Genomic DNA, 22033 nt, shown 5'->3' with positions numbered 1-22033 from the left:
ACACTGGCTTGTGGTCAGGATTATTCTGGAGTTGGTCTTGAGCCTGAGACCTCTCACTAACAGTAGAGCCACAGCTGACACTGCATAGCTGTGTGAAACAAGGACAAAGAGATAGACATATCCAGTGCAGCATTACAACCACTTACATGGATCACTTCAAAAGTTATGAAACAGTACTGCAAATCTGAAACCAACTACTTCATTTGCCCAGAAATCAGGCCCATGTCTTTCCTTTCTCCTCACTGTTAACAGATCCTAAGTATTATTACTAACTCCCACTCCATTACCATCACAGATTCTATCCAGAAAAATTAGTGTCTGTGATCCTTAACATGTCCTAAACAGACCTCAAGTTTCCCATAAGATAACTCGGGCACTTTGCCACCCAAGAGATAGCTGCCAAAAGCAGACCAGACCCAGAAATTGCTTTGCTCCTGAAGTGGCAACAGAAAGCAGCACATTGACCCACTGACCTTGTTTGTTTATTACTGACGAGCTGTGCAAACTTGTCACGGCTACAGAGACATGCTGCTGGCGTGGACATGGGCGAGGGTGTGGAATGGGTACCACTGGGTCAGATACTGGCTGGAGGTTCTCTGGAGGTTTGAGGGGTGGGGAGTGGAGGCCATATGGGTGGGGGCAGGACAGGGTAGTCGAGTGGCGGCAGCCTGTGGCCATAATGTGGAGTCAGCATCATCATAAGATCAATAGAAAATATTAACCTTTCTTTCCACTTGGCAGGTCCATTCAAGTATCCACTGATTTGGCTGCCTAATGCCTGAGAAATTTTGTCTTGATGCAAACCAATTTCATGAAAGGGTTTGAAACAGGAGTTTGGCATTTCCTCATTGTCATCAACACTGCTTAATCGCAGTTTCAACTGTCTGTCCCATAAGCCCACTTGGGAGCCCAAACGTCTATGGTGGCCATTGTCCTTCTGGCATGGAATGAGTGTTCACACTTTATAGAAGCATAGAATCCCTACAATGTAAAAGAGAGGCCATTTGGCCCATCGAGTCAGCACCGACCATAATCCTATCCAAACCCTATCCCCATAAGCCCATGCATTTACCTTAGCTAGTCCCCCTGACATCAAGGGGCAATTTAGCATGGCCAATCCACCTAATCTACATTTCTTTGGACTGTGGGAAGAAACCAGAACACGTGGAGGAAACCCATGCAGACATGTGGAGAATGTGCAAACTCCATACAGACAGTGACCCAAGACCGGAATTGAATCCAGCTTCCTGGCGCTGTGAGGCAACAGTGCTAACCATTGTGCCACCGTGCCGCCCACTTTATTGGGTGTTAGATGCCCATTTTGCACCTGTTAACAGCATGATGTAATTTTCAGGCTAGTACAGTGACAGGAGTAATCAGTCCATATTGCCAAGTAATCATTAGTCGCTTTTGATGGAATGCATGCCTCCTTTCACTAAATGCAGCCTCTGAGAGAAATTCAATTGCACTTGTGCAAACGCTCCTACATCCTCTGGTGTACATTAGGACTTTCAGTCATTTCCATTACATGTAAATTGCTCATTAGTCAGTTTAGCACACTAACTCCAGAAGTGATTGTGAAAGTAAAGCTGCCGACGAGGATTAGATCATAAAGGATCAGATCAAAAATAAACAATCTGCGGCATTAGGAGAACAAATCCCAGCAAGGCAGGGCAGAGAAGAAATCCAGCTCCTCTTCTAATCTTCCCCAATGGCTCTGGGTCACAGGAGCAACTGCCTGTAAAATCCAGCTCACATGAAACATGCATACCACACGTTTCCAGCATTCCTGAGACAGAGAGTGGAGGGATTCCATGTGAAAGGAAGAAAGAAAGGGTTCATTTAAGAAGCCAGGCCAGCTCCTGTGATTTTTCACTGAATACTCTGCAAGCAGCACACAGTTAAGCTAAAACAATTTAACTGACTGGTGCAGGATGTATTAAACTCCCTGTGCATTTAATTGTAGCACTACATGTTGTGAAGATAGGGTGAAAAAAAGCAGGATTGGTGCAGAAATGGCACAGTATTCCATGGCCAGCTTCTAAGTCAAGTTCAGACAGTTCCTGAAGATATCGGCACACCTCTCAATAATGTTGCTCATAGTGAGTTGGAGTTTGGGTCACATTATACCAATCAGACATTTTTATGACATGCATGGGATAGCATCACAGCCTGAAACGCAACCCATCGAGTCTGCACCAACCACAATCCCACCCAGGCCCTGTCCCCATAATCCCCCACATTTACCCTGCCAATCCCCCTGACACTAGAGCCAATTTAGCACAGTCAATCAATCTAACCCACACATCTTTGGACTGTGGGAGGAAACCATAGCATCCAGAGGAAAGAGCATGCAAACTCCACACAGACAGTGACCCAGAGCCAGAATTGAACCCAGATCCCTGGTGCTGTGAGGCAGCAGAGCTAACCACTATGCCACTGTACCACCATAGTATTTTAGTGTTCCTGGTAGGTGTGACACATAGTCCCAAAGTAATTTCCATCAAAATCGCTAACCAACCAAGTCTATCATTTAGTCAGTCTGCCTAGAGTTGAACCCAGTCGAGAGGGGTGGCATTGACTTCAGCCAGATGAATGAGACTGGCTTGACAGAGTGTGAATTACCTGATGAGTCCTAGCATGCAGTGTCCACAGATGCAGCTGACAACTTCCGTGCCTGCTGGGCACTGCAGGAGCTGGGGTGTATTATAGACCCCGACAATCACATTTTAATTTGTTGTTTTAAGTTTCCTTTTGACTTTGTCTTTGGTTCAGGCTGTCCCCCCTTCCTATTGGGGAGCTGCCCCTTTTAATTTGTCCCTAATTTAATTTGAGTTTGTTTATTTGGTTGGTGTCAAAAGAGATACCTAGTATGCGGTGTCCACGGGTGCACTGACACCTTCTGCGCCCGCTGGGCACCGTCGGGGCTGGGCTGCATTATTAACGCTGATAATCACTTTTTGATTTAATGTTTTAAGTTTCCTTTCAACTTTGTTTTTGGTTCGGGCTGTCTGCTGCACCACCGCTGCCACCACCGCCACCACCACCACCACTGCCACTGCCACCACCGCCACTGCCACCACCACCACCGCCACCGCCACCACTGCCACCGCCACTGCCACTGCCACCACCACCACCGCCACCGCCACCACTGCCACCGCCACTGCCACTGCCACCACCGCCACTGCCACCACCATCGCCACTGCCACCACCGCCACCGCCACCACTGCCACCGCCGCTGCCACCACTGCCACCACCACCACTACCGCCGCCACCACTGCCACCACCACCACCACCACCACCACCGCCACCACTGCCACCACTGCCACTGCCACCACCGCCACCGCCACCACTGCCACCACCGCCGCCACTGCCACCACCGCCACCGCCACCACTGCCACCACCACCGCCACTGCCACCACCACCACCGCCACCGCCACCACTGCCACCGCCACTGCCACTGCCACCACCACCACCGCCACCGCCACCACTGCCACCACCGCCGCCACCACTGCCACCACCACCGCCACCACTGCCACCACCACCGCCACCACTGCCACTGCCACCACCACCACCGCCACCACTGCCACCGCCGCTGCCACCACTGCCACCACCACCGCCGCCACCACCACTGCCACCACTGCCACTGGCACTGCCACTGCCACTGCCGCCACCACCACCACTACCACCGCCACCACTGCCACCACCACCACCGCCACTGCCACTGCCACTGCCGCCACCATCGCCACCGCCACCACTGCCACCACTGCCACTGCCACCACCACCACCGCCACTGCCACTGCCACTGCCGCCACCATCGCCACCACCACCACTGCCACCACCACCACTGCCGCCACCACCACCGCCACTGCCACCGCCACCGCTGCAACCACTGCCACCACTTCCACTGCCACCACCACCACCACTGCCGCCACTGCCACTGGCACTGCCACTGCCACTGCCGCCACCACCACCACTACCACCGCCACCACTGCCACCACCACCACTGCCACTGCCACCACCACCACCACTACTGCCACTGCCACCACCACCACTGCCACTGCCACCACCACCACCACCACTGCCACTGCCACCGCCACCGCTGCAACCACCACCACCACCACTGCCACTGCCACCACCACCACCACTACTGCCACTGCCGCCACCATCGCCACCGCCACCACTGCCACCACTTCCACTGCCGCCACCATCGCCACCACCACCACTGCCACCACTTCCACTGCCGCCACCATCGCCACCACCACTGCTGCCACCACCGCCACCATCGCCACCACCACCACTGCCACCACCGCTGCTCCCAATGCCCTGCCACCTTTTAAATTCCTCATAAAACAGCTCAGGATAAAGTGCTACTCCCACCCCGACATGACCATGGAGGCGTGCTTTCGGGCAATGGCTGGGGTTGTCGGCCCCTCAGCCATTGTTGCAGCCTCCAAGATGGCTGTATTCTTTCTGAAGGCCGAGTGGGTGGTCCACCTCGCCCTGGAAACGGAGTTCACAGAGGGCAGGACGTTCTTGGCGGTGGACCCCCTTGAGGCCACCACCCATCGATTGGTAATCTCAAACACGCTGCCCTTCATCCACGTGGAGCTCTTCCCCCCCCACCTCTACCTACTGGGGGAGGTCAGGTCCGGGGTAGCACCCTGGCTTCTGGCATGTGTACTCCTTCCAGCGCCAGGTACATGTCCGCCTGGCCCTAGAAGAGTGCCTCAACGAAGGGGGGCGGGGGGGGGGTGGAGTTCAATGTCCCATTTAAGGGGACTACCTACCTGGTCTTCTGGTCTGCAGACGGTGTGCAATGCTATGCCTGTAAGGAGGCGGGCATGTTAAAAAGAACTAGCCCATCTCCAAGGCCACCGAACCCCCCAACCCGAGACAGCTGCAGCTGGCACCGCAGCCCCCTCTCCCCCTAATCGAGTACTACCTGGCCCCCTGAAAGGGAAGACTGCGCTGGCAGCAGCTGCCAGCTTGGCTGTAGGTGCGGGAGGGGTGGGGGGAGGTGGGGGGGAAACCCAGTGACGTAGGAAGGGGTAGAAGGGGGGGAACACAACCGAGGCTATAGTGGGATGTGGCCAAGACTCACATCCGTACCTTCTGTCAGGAGTACGTGAGGGAGTCAACAAGGAGGCGAAATCCAGGCTCGAGGAGTTGGAGAAGGAGCTGTTCGACCTGGAGGCACGTCTCAGTCTGCCCGACATGGACCCGGCCCTGCGTCTGGAGTACAGGGAGAAGAAGGATGCACTGTGGGACCTGCAACTCACCGGGTCCCGTGGTGTGTACATGAGGCCATGGCTCCAGTTCCGAGTGGACCTGGACTGAGGCTCCCCCTTCTTCTACTTGCTGGAAAAAGGGTGGGCTAACCATCAGCAGCTCCTTACGCTGCTGGCCGACGACAGTTCCCCGACTCGGATCTGGGGGGTGCATCCGGGCAATTGCCTGGGATTACTACACCTCCCCCTTCTCTCTGGGTCCGTCCAGCGAGGATGCCCGCAGAGTTCTGTGGGAGGACCTTCCGCAGGTCAGCCCGGAGGGTGACGGCAGGCTCGAGGCCCCCATCACCATGGCCGAGCTGACCAGCGCCCTCAACAGCCTCCAACGGGGAAAGGCCCCGGGGCTGGACAGGCTGACTGTAGAGTTCTTCAGGGTGCTCTGGGACATCCTGGGGAACGACTACATGGGGGTCCTGGGGGAGAACGTGACCACCGGGGAGATGCCTCTTTGGTGGCGCAGGGCAATCATTGCCCTGTTGCCGAAGAAGGGGGATCTCCGGCAACTTAAAAACTGGCGCCCGGTCTCCCTCCTCAGCACAGATTATAAAATCTTTTCCAGGGCATTGGCTTCACGCCTTGGATCCGTGCTGGACCACATGATCCACCCTGACCAGTCCTACACAGTCCCGGGCCGTTCAAAGAACAAAGAACAAAAACAGCCCGGGAAACAGGCCCTTCGGCCCAACAAGCCCGTGCCACCGTTTTAACATTGTGAGCGGTCTCTTCTACCTTTGTCTACGCCTATTGGACTCCACAATAAAGGAATTATGACCAGATTGAGGGACGACTAATTTAGGGACAATTTGTTAACACCAATCAGACTAAGAGCATGTTACTGGGGTGTGGGAGGAAACCGGAGCACCCGGAGAAAACCCATGCAAGCACAGGGAGAATGTGCAAACTCCCACAGACACCGGCCCAAATCCATGTGTCTGCACAGCAAACGGTGATAGTCACTGAGCTGTTGTGTTGCCCATCAGCTGGTCCAGTTTGAGCACACACTAACGGCGTGACCCCCTCCCCCTGGCTTTGTCACCAATGATATGGAGATGCTGGCATTGGACTGGGAAACACAGTCAGAAGTCTCACAACACTTGAGGACAGCCTCAACTGGGGTCTTGGGTTTCTGTCACACAATTTGTAACCCCCATGACTTGCCTAGGCTTGCACTTATTGTCCTGTCTGGGGACAATACACATCTCTTTAACCTATGCTTAATGCTATCTCCACTCACACTGTCTGCACTTCTAAGACTTGACTAGCTGTAAAGACTCACATTCTAATCAGTATTCTGTAAACTGAGTGTGCGTCTTTATATGTCCTGTTTGTGATCAGAACTCCCCACTCACCTGACCAAGGGGCAAAGCCCTGAAAGCTAGTGGCGTTTGATATCAAATAAACCTGTTGGACTTTAACCGAAGGGCCTGTACTGTGCTGCACTGTTCTATGTCCTATGTTTCTGCCGAGGTTCTGCATCTCCCGCTTGAGGAGGCCAGCCAAGGTCTGGTGTGCCTTCGCACACAGGTAGCGACCTTCTGCCTCCAGACCCTGCAGAGATACCTTTACATCGAGCCTCCACTATGACGATGTGTCCTGGCGACAGATTTCTTCCACCAGTTGCACACCCTCAGTTATGACGTGCAGCTCCTGCATATCAATCTGGGGCGTATTCCGACCTCATTGCGGGAGTTGCCCATCTTTTACCAGGACCTCCTCACTGTCTGGAACACGGTCGCCTCGCGGCGCAGCTCTCCCCCCTCAGGAATAGCAGCTCTCGTGTGAGAGCCGCTGCTCAGGAATCCGCTCCTCCAGCCGTATAACTTCAGGCGGTTGGCGGAGAGGAGGGCTGTGGGTGCCGGGGTGACCAGGATCGGGGATGTGCTGGATGGCGGTGGAGTGGGCTGGATGAGCCCCCGCCTCCTGAGCGTGCGGGGGTGACTGTCTGGCGCGTGGCCAAAGCCATCCGAGACCTTAGGAGGGTCGTGCTCAGCCCCGAGTGCGCACGCGGGCAGAGGCAGCGCAGGCTTGCGGTGGGATCCCGCCCGAGCGTTCCCCTGCTCGAACGGAATTTCACATTGGCCCAAAGCCTAGACCCTCCCCGCCCCCTCCCCCCAGGGTCAGGTGCGCCACTGCATGTGCTACCTCGTGGAAATGTCCTCCATGCCCTTTTCCACCACACAGAGGGGTTCCCTCTACGGGCTGCTGTTGCACACATTTCACTACCACGTCCTCGCCTGTTGCCCGGATACACCTTGGCGGGCCTTGTTGCTGCTGGGTGGCAGAGGTCCCCAATGGAGATCCCTTTACGGAGGGATCTCCCCCAATTACCTTGGGGATCTGGGGTGGAGGCTGCTGCACACAGTGGTGCCGTACAACCGTAGGTTTTTCCAGTTCACGGGTTCCCAAGACTGCCCTTTCTGTGGCCTTGTGGAGTCCGTGGACCATGGCTACGTTTTGTGTTTTAGATTGCACACCCTTTTCAGTTTTGTCAAACAGCTTTTACCGATGTTTTGTTCGCACTTCAGTCCCACACTCCTAATCTACAGACACCCGGTGCGGAGAGGGGTGGGTCAGGATGGCAACCTCCTCGTGAACCTGCTCCTGGGCCTGGCGAGACGCACCATCAATAGGTCCGGGCAGCGGGTGATCGACGGGGCTGTCCACCCCGACTGTCTGCCCCTCTACCGGGGCTACACTTGCAGCCAGGAGTCCCTGGGGGAGGGAGGGTGCGGGCGCCCGCTGGGCACTGCAGGGGCTGGGGTGCACTATTGACCCTGATAATCACCTTTGATTTAATGTTTTAAGTTTCCTTTTAATTTTGTTTCTCCGTTCAGGCCCCTTTCTTTTAATTTGTCCCTAAGTTAGTTTGAATTTGTTTATTTGGCTGGTGTCAAAAGGGATACCTGATGAGTCCTAATTGATGGTTAAATCGGGGAGCCTTACGCTCCCTATTTAAAGCAGGTGTGTTAGACCTGGAGCAACTGGCAAGCTGGCTGTGTACAGATGTATGGTGTAAATAAAGTAATTTAGTGACAGGACTTTCGCCTCCCTGGAGTTCTTACAGATATGTTATCACTGTTCACGCCGGTGGGATTTTCCCATCCCTCTGCAGTGAATAAAGATTTGGTTATCAGCCAAATTCTCCGACCCTGCTACAACAGGAGCAGTTTGCGTCAATATGCACAATCTTCTTGTTGTGAGACTTCTTACAGCAGGAGCATGACGTGGAAGGCAGGTAAGGTCACACCCGGCATTATCAGCCTTTGCTCAAAGGGAAATCTTAACAAGAAACTTGGTGGAATATTGCACAAAAGTTGAAAGATAAACAGGACAAAAATAATTTTCAGAGTATCTGAATTTTTCTTTAAAAAAATGCACACATTCCTTCTATGAGCAGCTTAATACTGACATTCCTGACATCTCCCACAGCCCCACCTGCACCAGTATTACAATCCAGTTGGATCATTCAAATTTTACTCCGATCTTGGCTAGTTACTAAGTAGAGTCCTTCAGAACAACAAAGTAATGAGTGTCTCAAAGGGGAAATAAAATTAATCAAGTGTTTCCTTATAATGATTAGCCTAATAATTAGAAGTCTATATGAGGATAAATGCCTCCAGCCAAAACTTGCATGTGCATGCTTAAACCTGACTTGTACATTCCTGTGCATGCCATCCATACAGAGATGATTAAAGAGGAGGAGGAGAAAACATTACCTTTCTCCCTTTCCTAGCTTAGAAGCACTGATAGTTTTATAACCCCCTCTACCCATTATGTGGAAAACTGTTTCCCAATTTCATTCCTGAATGACCTCATTCTTATTTTAAGGTTAAGTCCCTTGTTCGTGTTCTCTGAGTATAAAAAGAAATTCTGCCCCAGGAATCTGGCAGAATATTAAGTATAGATTATTGATTGACTTTGAGATTGAAATGTTCTGATGAAAGGTCACTGGTCCAAAATATCATTCAACTGCCAGGATGCTGCCTTTAATGTTGATGGTGCAATCACAAACAAAGAGCAGGATGCAAATACTGTGGGGGATAGCACACAAAAGAAAAGAGGGATTGCTCAGCATGGATTTCAGTGTTTCAATTGCGAGAAGTAGAATTGTTTTCCAGAGAAGTAATTTGGTGAGAGAATTTGTAATTTGGACGAAAAGGGATTGGTATAGGCTAGTGGGTCATTGTTTTTGTAACTGGTCGGCGCAACATCGTAATGTTCTATTAAAAACGAAACAAGCCACAGGCAGTCACTGGAAGCCATCAGCAGAAGAGTCTGATGAAGAACCTTATCGCTTATAACAGGTTGGTTCAGTCAAGTCTAGAATAAACAAATGGTGTGTGACTTTTACAATGATGACCGCAGAGGGAAAGTATCAAGCGATCAAGGAGTGTCTGATTGACACTGATGTATCTCCACATCATGACACTGATGCGCCATGTAACATAATGATTTTAAGAGGTCTCACATCACCAGGTTAAAGTCCAACAAGTTTATTTGCTCGTAAATCCACAAGCTTTTGGGGTTTGCCCCTTCGTTAGATGAGTGGAGAGTTTTAGTCTCAAACAGAGCATATAAAGGCACACACAGTTTACAGAATATTGATTAGAATGCAAGTCTTTACACCTAACCTATTCTTAAAAGTGCAGACAATGTGAGTGGAGATAGCGTTAAGCATAGCTTAAAGAGATGTGTGTTGTCTCCAGACAGGACAGTTAGTGAGATGTTGTAAGCTCAGGCAAGTCATGGGGGATACAGATAGTGTGACATGAACCCAAGATCCTGGTTGAGGCCATCCTCATGTGTGTGGAACTTGGCTATCAGTTTCTGCTCAGCCACTCTGCACTTGTCATATGTTCACCTTGGAGAACATTTACCCGAAGATCAGAAGCTGAATGCCCGTGATCACTGAAGTGCTCGCCAACAGGAAGGGAACAACCTTGCCTGGTGATTGTTGAGCGGTGTTCCTTCATTGTTGTAGTGTCTGCACGGTCTCCCCAATGTACCATGCCTCAGGACATCCTTTCCTGCAGTGTATCAGGTAGACAACGTTGGCTGAGTTGCAAGAGTATGTACCGTGTACTTGGTGGATGGTGTTCTCACGTGAGATGATGGCATCCGTGTTGATGATCCAGCATGTCTTGCAGAGGTTGCTGTGGCAGGGTTGTGTGATGCTGTGGTCACTGTTCTCCTGGGTAGTTTGCTACGGATAATGGTCTGTTTGAGGTTGTGCAGTTGTTTGAAGGCAAGAAGTGGGGTTGTGGGGATGGCCTTGGCAAGATGTTCGTCTTCATCAATGATATGTTGAAGACTCCGAAGAAGATGTCCTAGCTTCTCTGCTCCGGGTAAGTACTGGATGATGAAGGGTACTCTGCCCACCGTGTCCCATGTTTGTCTTCTGAGGAGGTCGGTGCAGTTTTTCGCTTGGTGCGTTGGAGCTGTCGATCGATGAGTTGACTGCCATATCCTGTTCTTATAGCATTAAGCATAGCATAAGCATATAAGACCTAACAACTTTCACAGGCTCAACACAATGATCTGAAAATGAAGCCCTCCAAAGTAAAATTGAAGCTATATAATGGTGCACACACCAGGGCAGCACAGTGACACAGTGATTAGCACTACTGCCTCACAGTGTCAGGGACCCGGGTTCAATTCCGGCCTCGGGTCACTGGTTGTGTGGAGTTTGCAAGTTCTCCACATGTCTGCGTGTGTTTACACTGGGTGCTCTGATTTCCTGTCACATTCCAAAAGTGTGCAGGTTAGGTTGATTGGCCATGCTAAATTGACCCTTAGAATGAAAATGGTAAAATAAGACCCTAAGTGCCAGGCGGGCTTGAAACTGGGAATGTTTCAGATCTGACGTTTAGGCCCATTCTGAGGCACTCCCTGCCTGCACGCTGCCTGCAAAACTATTAACGATTCCGAATTGTGCTACAGAAGCCCGTGGGCGGGACTTAACACGCCTGAAACCCTGCAGTTCAGATCGGAACCTCCAACTGCATATACGCAAAAAAAATGATAGAATGCAACTCCCCTGCCACACCCCTTCTGGGCCGGATAATGTCTCCCTCTGGCCCCGACGGATATTGTCCTAACATTACTGATCTGCAATAATAAGCAGCTCCATAAGATACGCAAGGATGGGCAGGCAGTGCAGGAAAAAGATGACCAAATGACCAGCCCCAGATTTACTGAAGTCGACCTCAGGAGGCTGCTGGATGTGGCAGAGGTGAGGCGGACACCTCTTCCCCTCAGCAGGATGCAGACCCGGGGGGGCTGGTGGCAATGCAGCCTGGAAGGCATCTCCTTCCTGCTCCCTCCCACCCCCCCATCCATCATGTAGCATTGTGCTTGCCCTGTAAGGGCCACCAACTGATACTCTGCAGGAGTCACGCCATCATTTCTTTCAAGGCTCCTTCTGTTCTCACAGGAAAAGACCAACCATAACACTTTAAAACACACGCGAAGACAGGGGGTGGTGAGCCATACTTCTGGATCCTCACCCTCTTTGAAGAGTGGGCACTGGAGCTGTCCAGGGAAGGGGAGATGCGGGCTGTCAGCTACAGCATGGTTGGACTAGAGTCAAGAAGTGAGACTTGTCAATCCTCCAATCAATCTGAGGCAACTTCTAGGAGGCATGGGTTTTGGGTGCGAAAGGCAAGGTGTACAGGATATATACAAGGCATATTTATTTATACAGAGAGTGTGGTAGGTGCCTGGAACTTGCTGCTGGGTGAGGTCATCGAGTCATAGAGCTTTACAGCATGGAACCCAACTTGTCCATGCTGCCCTTTCTTTTTTAAAACCCCTAAGCTAATCTCAATTGCCTGCATTTGGCCTATATCCCTCTATACCCATCGTACCCATGTAACTATCTAAACACTTCTTAAAAGATAAAATTGTATCCACCTCTACTACTACCTCTGGCAGTTTGTTCCAGACACTCGCCACCCTCTGTATGAAAAAATTGCCCCTCTGGACACTTCTGTATCTCTCCCCTATCACCTTAAACCTATGTCCTCTAGTTTTAGATCCCCCACCTTTGGGAAAAGATATTGACTATCTACCTTGTCCACGCCCCTCATTATTTTATAGACCTCAATAAGGTCACCCCTCAACCTCCTACACTCCAGGGAAAAAAAGTCCCAGTCTACTCAGCCTTTTCTTATAACTCAATCCATCAAGTCCCGGTAGCATCCTAGTAAATCTTTTCTGCATTCTTTCTAGTTTAATAATACCCTTTCTATAATAGGGTGACCAGAACTGCACGCAGTATTACAAGTGTGGCCAAGTGAAACCAAGCATGCTGAATGCCTTCTTCACCACTCTGTCCACCTGTGACTCCACTTTCAAGGAGTTATAAACCTATACCCCTAGATCTCTTTGTTCTGTAACTCTCCCCAGTGCCCTACTGTTAACTGAGTAAGTCCTGTCTTGCTTCAATCTACCAAAATGCATCACCTTGCATTTATCTAAATTAATCTCCATCTGCCATTCATCAGCTCACTGGCCCAACTGATCAAGATCCCTTTGCAATCTGAGATAATCTTCTTCACTGTCCACTATGTCACCAATCTTGGTATCATCTGCAACTGTGCCTCTTATATTCTCATCCAAATCATTTATACAAATGACAAATAACAGTGGACTCAGCACTGATCCCTGAGACACACCGCTGGTAATAAGTTTGAAAAACAGCCCTCTACAACTGCCCTCTGTCTTCTGTTATCAAACCAATTTTGTATCCATTTAGCTACCTTACTCTGGATCCCATGAGATTTAACCTTATGCAATTACCTATCATTCAGTACCTTGTCAAAGACCTTGCTAAAGTCCATGTAGACAACATCAACTGCACTGCCCTTATCTACCTTCTCGGTTACCCTTTCAAAAAACTCAATGAAATTTGTGAGACATGATTTTCCACTCACAAAGCCATGCTGACTATCCATAAGCATTTCTAAAAGCCTGTAGATCCTGTCTCTCAAAATACCTTACGACAAATTACCCATCACAGATGTGAGGCTCACCAGCCCGTAGTTCCCAGGCTTTTCTCTGCAGCCCTTTTTAAACAAAGGCACAACATTTGCCACCCTCCAATCTTCAGGCACTTCACCTGTGATTATCGATGATTCAAATATCTCGGCTAGGGGATCCACAATTTCCTTGCTAGCTTCCCACAATGTCCTGCACAGAGGCCAAAGTCAAACGCCATGAACAACAGCAGCCACACACACACACACACACACGCGCCCCCCGCCCCCCCCCCCCCTCCCCCCCCCACCTCAATCCAAAATGCAACATGGCCACCATGAAACAAACCCCCCCACCCCCGAGCAGCACGGAACAGTTTGAAAGCAGAGACTTAACTCCTTGCTCACCGTCCCTGCACAAGTGCCTGAATCCAACTTTTATATAAGATGCTTTCCTGAGCAACCCAGCGGCAGCGAACAAAGTCATTAAGGAAGGTGAGCTGGGATGATTGGACGTGAAGCTTGTTAACTACATTGTGATGACTGTATTAAAATGCAAATTGACATTTTGCCCATTTTGGGCGGGGTTCTGATTGCGCCAATATTTTTTCTTGCTAAAACATGAACGGGCATGAAAACAGGTGCCATACCCACTAGTTGCATCACACCCGATTTTTCCGCAAAATGGGCGTGATGGAGGCCTGAGTGGGATTGTTTTCAGTGCAAGCTTAATGGGTCGAAAGGCCACCTTCTGCACTGTAAGGATTCTATGATTTATACCTAGAGAACAAATTAGTCTGACAGTTCAATGCAAGAAGGAAGATCTGGAGATTCAGAACATAGATAGAACATAGAACATAAAACACTATAGCACAAACAGGCCCTTCGGCCCACAAGTTGCACCGATCATATCCATACCTACCAGGCCTATCTATAACTCTCAACCCCATTAAATCCCATATACTCATCCAGAAGTCTCTTAAAAGACCCCAGCGAGTTTGCCTCCACCACCACCGACGGCAGCCAATTCCACTCACTCACCACCCTCTGAGTGAAAAACTTACTCCTGACATCTCCTCTGTTCCTGCTTCCCAGCACCCTAAACCTCTCGTAGTGACCATTTCAGCCCTGGGAAATAGCCTCCGAGAATCCACCCTATCTATACCTCTCAACATCTTATAAACCTCTACCACGTCACCTCTCATCCCTTGTCTCTCCAGGGAGAAAAGACCTAGCTCCCTCAACCTATCCTCATAAGGCATGTCACCCAATGCAGGCAACATCCTTGTGAATCTCCTCTGCACCTTTTCAATAGCTTCCACATCCTTCTTGTAGTGAGGTGACTAGAACTGCGCACAGTACTCCAAGTGGGGTCTGACAAGGCTCTTATAAAGTTGCAGCATTACCTCCCAACTCCTAAACTCAATCCCTTGATTAATGAAGGCCAGTACACCATTCGCCTTCTTGACCACATCCTCCACCTGCAAGGCTGATTTAAGAGTCCTGTGGACCCGGACCCCAAGGTCCTTCTGCTCCTCAACACTGCTAAGACTCCTACTCTTGATATTGTACTCCTTCATCTCATTGGACTGGCCAAAATGGACCACTACACATTTATCCGCGTTGAAGTCCATCTGCCACTTCTCCGCCCATTCTTGCATCCTATCTATGTCTCGCTGAAACTTCTGACATCCCTCCAGACTCTCCACAACACCACCAACCTTCTTGTCGTTGTCAAACTTACCAACCCATCCCTCCACTTCCTCATCCAGGTCATTTATGAAAATGACAAACAGCAAAGGTCCCAGAACAGATCCCTGGGGCATTCCACTGGTGACTGACCTCCATGCAGAAAAAGACCTAACCACAACCACTCTCTGCCTTCTTCAGGCAAGCCAGTTCTGGTTCCACAAGGCAATAGCCCCTTGGATCCCATGTCCTCTCACTTTCTCGTAGATGAAAGATGGGACACAACGGCCACTTATCTCAGCTGGAACAAGTCTAAAGTTTAGACTGGCAACCCTGAACATACCAGTAGAGGAAGGGCATCTAAGGAAACAAAAGAATCCACAACACGGGAGACATTTTCAAGTAAACCACAAGATGGTTGCTGACCACATCAGTGCAATGCAATGTATGAGCTGAAGTTAAATGACTCAGTTCTACAGGAAAATATTCACATCAGATCTGAACTGGGAATTTGAAGGACAAGATTCCAGCTGAGTAAATACCAGTGAAAATATATGTTAAGACTGAAGTCTTCAATGAACCAAGCTGTGCAAGATCTGACTAAATAAATTTCAGAGATGACACAAAGATACCAAAAGAATGATCCAAAATTCTACAGTTCAAAGTGGGTGTGAAAAAACTCAACCAGATATCTAGGTGCAATCACAGACTATTGAGTATCACTCAATAGTAAAGCTGCTCCTTCACCACAATTGGCCAGTCAGGGAGAAGGGATCCCACCAACTGTACCAACTATTGAATTACCATCAATCCCAGAGGTCCAAGTGTCTCCAACAAGCTAAGGGAGGTGAGGGATGAAATTGCTGGGCCTCTGACGCAAATCTTTGTCTCTTCCTTGGACACAGGTGAGGTCCCAGAGGATTGGCGCATTGCAAATGTAGTACCGTTGTTTAAGAAGGGTCAGAGGGATAACCCAGGGAATTATAGGCCGGTGAGCTTGACTTCAGTTATAGGCAAGCTAATGGAGAGGATCATCAAGGATAGGATGTATGAACATCTGGAGCGCTGCAATCTGATCAGGGATACGCAGCATGGCTTCGTTACAGGGAGGTCGTGCCTTACGAATCTAGTGGAATTTTTTGAAGAGGTGACAAAAACGGTTGACGAAGGACAAGCCGTTGATGTCGTCTATATGGATTTTAGTAAGGCGTTTGACAAGGTCCCTCATGGTAGGCTGATAGAAAAGGTGAAGGCTCATGGGATACAAGGCCAGGTATGTAGATGGGTGGAGAACTGGCTTGGGAGGAGGAGACAGCGAGTAGTAGTGGAAGGCTCCTTTTCCAATTGGAGGTCTGTCACCAGTGGTGTGCCGCAGGGCTCGGTACTAGGACCTCTTCTATTTGTGGTATATATTAATGACTTGGAAGAGGGGGTAGGTGGTGTGATCAGCAAATTTGCTGATGACACTAAGATGGTTGGATTGGCGGGTACTGAGGAGCAGTGCCTGGCAATGCAACAGGACATAGATAGGCTGGTAGATTGGGCAGATAGATGGCAAATGGAATTTAATCCGGAGAAATGCGAGGTGATGCACTTTGGCCGGAATAATGTGGAGGGGAGTTATACGATAAAAGGTAGAACTATCCGGAGTATAGATACGCAGAGAGACCTGGGGGTGCAAGTGCACAAGTCCCTGAAGGTGTCGGTGCAGGTGCAGAATGTGATGAGGAAAGCGTATGGTATGTTAGCCTTCATAGGAAGAGGTATAGAATATAAGAGTAGGAGTCTGATGTTGCAGTTGTATAAAACGTTGGTTAGGCCTCACTTGGAGTACTGCGTCCAGTTCTGGTCGCCGTACTACCGGAAGGATGTAGAGATCCTGGAGAGAGTGCAGAGGAGATTTACCAGGATGCTGCCTGGTATGGAAGGGCTGTCTTACGAGGAAAGATTGAATGAACTTGGGCTGTTTTCCCTTGAGAGACGTCGGCTGAGGGGGGATCTAATAGAGGTTTATAAGATTATGAAGGGGATAGATAGAGTAAATGGTGGTAAGCTTTTTCCGCTATTAGAAATGGATAGAACGAGGGGTCACGGGCTTAGGGTGAGGGGGGCTAGGTATAAGACAAATATTAGAGGGCAGTTTTTCACGCAAAGGGTAGTGGGGGTGTGGAATGCACTGCCGAGTAAGGTGGTGGAAGCAGGCACGCTAGAGTTGTTTAAGAGTCACTTAGACAGCCACATGAGCGGGCTACATATAGGGGGATATAGTAGACCTTACTAAACATTGTAGGCTTGGGAATACGTTTTGCCTCAGGGATGTTAGTCTTTGCCTGTTTAATAATGAATTTTTTGTCTCCACAGGCATTTAAGTCCAGCAAGGGGCATGCATGCGGCAGGTTGTAGTGGGCTGCTCTTGGACGTTGCTTCGGGAGTTGCCTATTGCTTCATGTCGTTAGTGTGCTTAAACTGGACCATCTCGAGGGCAACATGACAGCTCAGAGACTATCTCTGTTGCTGTGCGGACACATGGATTTGGGCCTGTGTCTGTGGGAGTTTGCACGTTCTCCCCGTGGTTGCGTGGGTTTCCTCCGGGTGCTCCGGTTTCCTCCCACATCCCCAAAGATGTGCTTTTAGGCTGATTGATTGGGTAACAAATTGTCCCTAAATTGGACCTCCCTGATCCTCGCACATTAGGCATAGACTAAAATCACAAATAGGACACTGAGATGGTGGGACGGCGGTGCGGGCTCGTTGGGCCGAAGGGCCTGTTTCCCGTGCTGTGTTGTTCTTTGTTCTAAACTCCAGTGGAGCAACAACAGTCACTAAGGCAACAAGTGCCATGGGAAAGGGCAATGGTTGTATCTTTTGTTCAATATGAAAAGGAGCATGTTTGAGTTTTGAAAAGTAACCAGTCTGATTGACACATCTGGCTTTCCATAATCATGTGATTTTACCATGCTGATGCCTTTATGGCCAGACATCTTAAAACCAGTTCAATAAAGCTTCTCACTGAGAACAGGCTGAAGAAGACTACCATCCTTATAACAAGAGACAGCCTCCAAGTCATTCACTCTAGGTCAGCTGGGAGTCAGCATCCATTTATTCAACTGACATCCTACAGCTCAAATGCCAAAGTGGCATTCACACTGCCCCTCACACTGCTCTGTTAAAATTGAGAAAGTGGAATCCCTGTTGGTAAATGGCACAGTTGACTGCCTGCTTGGCTCTGGCAAGATCCAATGGAACAAAGTCAGCTCTTCTTGAATAGAAAGTCTCAGTGATTTCCCTTATGTTATGGTTGATGATAGCTAGGTTAATACCTCCATCTCCAGTGTGGAAGGAGCCAAACACATCAGAATTAATCACCGATGAAGAATTGAGTGCCTGGGAGTGGTCAGTAGAGGAAATGGCTCATTATAGCCCAGTGACAATCTGTCAGGGAAACAGGCACTTCAAAATAACACTGCCTCCAAGTCACTGAGCCATAGGCAGGAAGTGGGGCGTCGATGGCAAACTGCAGAAGATGGGCAACATGTTTGAGAAGGGGGTGAAGGATTGGGATGAAGCTTCTTTTAGTCATATCGCAGAGTCTCAGTTTCACAACATCAGAAAGTGGTGAAGTGATCCCCAGACATGGTTCTTCAGACTGGGGCACTGTAGTAGTTTATTTCTTAGTGTCATAAGTAGGTTTACATTAACACTGCAGTGAAGTTACTGTGAAGATACCCTAGTCGCCACACTCCAGCACCTGTTCACATACACTGAGGGAGAATTTAGCATGGTCAATGCACCTAACCATTGGACTGTAGGAGGAAACTGGAGCACTTGGAGGAAACCCCAGGCAGACATGAGGAGAATATGCAGACTCCACAGAGACAGTGACTCAAGCCAGGAATTGAATCCAGGTCTCTGGTGCTGTGAGGCAGCAGTGTTAACCACTTTGCCACATGCTGCCGACATACAGTAGAAGTTGGAGCAACAAGAGATTATTTATCACTATTTGAAGAAATACAGAAGACAACTTTTGTCACGTTTGAGTAGCTCCAGGGGATTATTGGCATCCCTAGAACTTGAAGTTGATGAAGTTGTATTGATAAGAAGACAGAAGAGACCAACAATGGAAAGAAAATGTTCACGATTGATTCATGTTGGAAGTTCCCAAACACCTTCAAAAGCCAGATGTTTCATTCAGACTGGTAACATTTCAGGACCCAAATATCTCCCTAAAAAGAGGTAAAAAAGGATATAAGGGCAATGGGAGGGAAAAAAATCTATGAGGTCAAGGAGCCAAGAAAATGGTGAGTAAAGGGAAGTGGAGAGGAGTTAAAATGAATGCAGGAAGGCTAGGCCAGGGAGGCTGAAGAATTCCTTGCAGGGCCCAGAGTAACACTAGTTCCTGGTGGCCCATGAAGGAATGTGTAGACACACTTCTCTCTTCAGCCTGCTTCACCCACCTACCATATCACCCCTCCCCAACACACCAACAACATTGCAGCAGGTCTGATTGAAGTCATTGGGCACCAAATGATAAGGGAGCTAGCCTCTCAGGTTGACTGGAAAGCCCTTGCCAAAATACCACGCACATACCCTGTTCTCGTCAGGGGCAGACAGTTAAAATTGGAGTTGAAGTTACTGAAATCAGCCCACAAGCATTAGGATTGAATGCAGAAAGACTGTTTCATAATCTGTCCCAGGCCCTATCAGCCTCTTTTAATTTCCTTTGTATCCTATTTTAAACTAACTTTAAACAGATTGACAATTTTGTTAAAAAGCACATCCAGGAACTGAACACCAGCACACTAACCAGAATACAGACAGAAGAAATTACACTCTATAGTCGCTCATTTTATTTAACCCTTCTTGTGTGAAGATAGAGATTTTTTTGTTCATGAAAGAAATTCTTCTTTCAGTGATAATGTAGAGTCTCCCATTGTGTGGGTACTCTTGGATCTCCAGTACATCAGCCAAGCTCTCATTCCAGGCTCAGTCGCACTACTGATCCCAGTCCAGAGATTTTAGCGCTTTGTCAGAGCTGCTGTCTTTTTGATGAGATGGCACGGTGGCATCGTGGTTAACACAGCTGCCTCACAGCACCAGGGACCTGAGTTCCATTCCCGGCTTGGATGACTGTCTGCGTGGAGTTTGCATGTTCTCCTGTGTCTGTGTGGGTTTCCTCTGGGTGCTCCTGTTTCCTCCCACAATCTGAAAAATGTGCTAGTTAGGTGGATTGGCCATGCTAAGTTCTTCCTCAGCGCATCCGAGCGGGCACCAGAGTGTGGCGACAAGGGGATTTACACAGCAACTTCATTACAGTGTTAATGTTAGCCTTCTTGTCATGAATAAATATACTTTACTTTGTGTGGAGTTTGCACATTCTCCCCATGTCTGCTTGGATTTTCCTCCAGGTGCTCTGACTTCCTCCCACAGTCCAAAGATGTGTGGGTGAGGTTGACTGGCCAGGCTAAATTGATTCTAGTTTCGAGGAGGTCAGCAGGATAAATATATGGGGTTAGGAGATAGGAGGGAATTGTTGTCGGTGCAGGTTCGATGGGCCGAATAGCCTCCTTTTGTACTGTAGGGATTCTATGATTCTATGAAATCCTTATCATACGAACTCTATGCAAAAATAACTCTCAATCCCCACAATAACTTATTACTTTACACTAACAGTCTGAGATTTCTGAAGCTACCTGTGTCAGTGCGCATGATTAAACTGTCGGGTCCGGTTTGCTTTCAAAATCAGGGTCTTCTTCACAAAGCTTGATCTTGAATGTCCTCTTCCTTTGTCACTGGGTCTCTGCCTAGTATTTGCTGTAGGTCAAACCTTCACTGGAGGTCGAGCTCAGTCTTCTGAGATACCGAGTCGAGTTTTCGCTGGGGGTGGCCTCCAGGTGTCTCTTCTTATACCCCTCTTCATACCCTTCTGGAAGATTCTCTTGCTTTCAGCCAATGGTGTCACTGAGTGGGAGTCACAATACCCAACTGGGTTACCGATTCCATATATATAGAGAATACTTTGGCCCTGTAAGTGTCCATTCTCAGGTGCATGAGATGTACATAGCCCCTTTCCATATAAGGCAATGGCATGAATCAGAGGTGCCAGAAAGCCTAGCTGAAGCTGGGAAATATATAAGAACTATCCTTATTTGGTTAACTTTAATCCTTCTGGTTCCAGTTTCAAGGACAAGTGTAGGCTTGCCCTTACCTGCCTCTGAATACATCTGTGTTTAAACTTGGCCTGTCCAAATTCCATGAGACTTGGCTGCAGAGATTGTTGACTGTTGTTTATTTTAAATTGTCCAATATATGTGGCAAGTAACCCTCATGTCATTTTCGGCCTTGACTGTCTCCAATGAGAGAGAGCATTACTATCTCCCCTGATAATTGATTACATTACTGATTCTGAATCCCCCACTGTCAAGATCCTGGGGTTTTTCATTGATCAGAAATGAACTAGATCAGCTGTCTCTACAAGAGCAGGTCAGAGGCTGGGAATTCTAGGGGGGGAAAACTCACCTCCTGACTTTCTAAAGCCTGTCCACCACCTAGAAGATGGTGCAAATTTGGCGTGTGATGGAATACTGTTCACTTAGTTGAATAAGTGCAGATCCAAGAACACTGAAAAAGCTCAACATCATCCAGGACAAAGCAACCCATTTCATAGGCAACCCATCTACCACCTTCAACATTCACTTCATCTACCAACAGTGCACAGCAATATCAGTTTGTACTATCTACAAGTTACTGCTGTAATTCACCAAGCATCATGTGACAGCTCCTTCCAAACCCACCACTTCTACCACCTACAGTGACAAGGGCAACAGATGCACGAGAACACCACCTACAAGTTCCCCTCCAAGCTACAGATCATCCTGACTTGGAAACATATCACCATTTCTTCACTGTCACTGGGTCAACATCCAGTAACTCCCTCGCTAACAGCACAATGGGTTTACCTACATCCCAGAGACTACAATGGTTCAAGAAGGTGGTTCACGACCACCTGTTCAAGGGTAATTAGAGATTGTAAGAAATGGGATCATCAATAAATCATACTTTTCAGAATAAGCATATCAT

The sequence above is a fragment of the Carcharhinus amblyrhynchos genome, chromosome 15 (genome assembly GCF_965287045.1).
Source record: "Carcharhinus amblyrhynchos chromosome 15, sCarAmb.v2.hapA, whole genome shotgun sequence".
Classification (NCBI taxonomy): Eukaryota; Metazoa; Chordata; class Chondrichthyes; order Carcharhiniformes; family Carcharhinidae; genus Carcharhinus; species Carcharhinus amblyrhynchos.
This window is presented reverse-complemented; position numbering follows the sequence as displayed.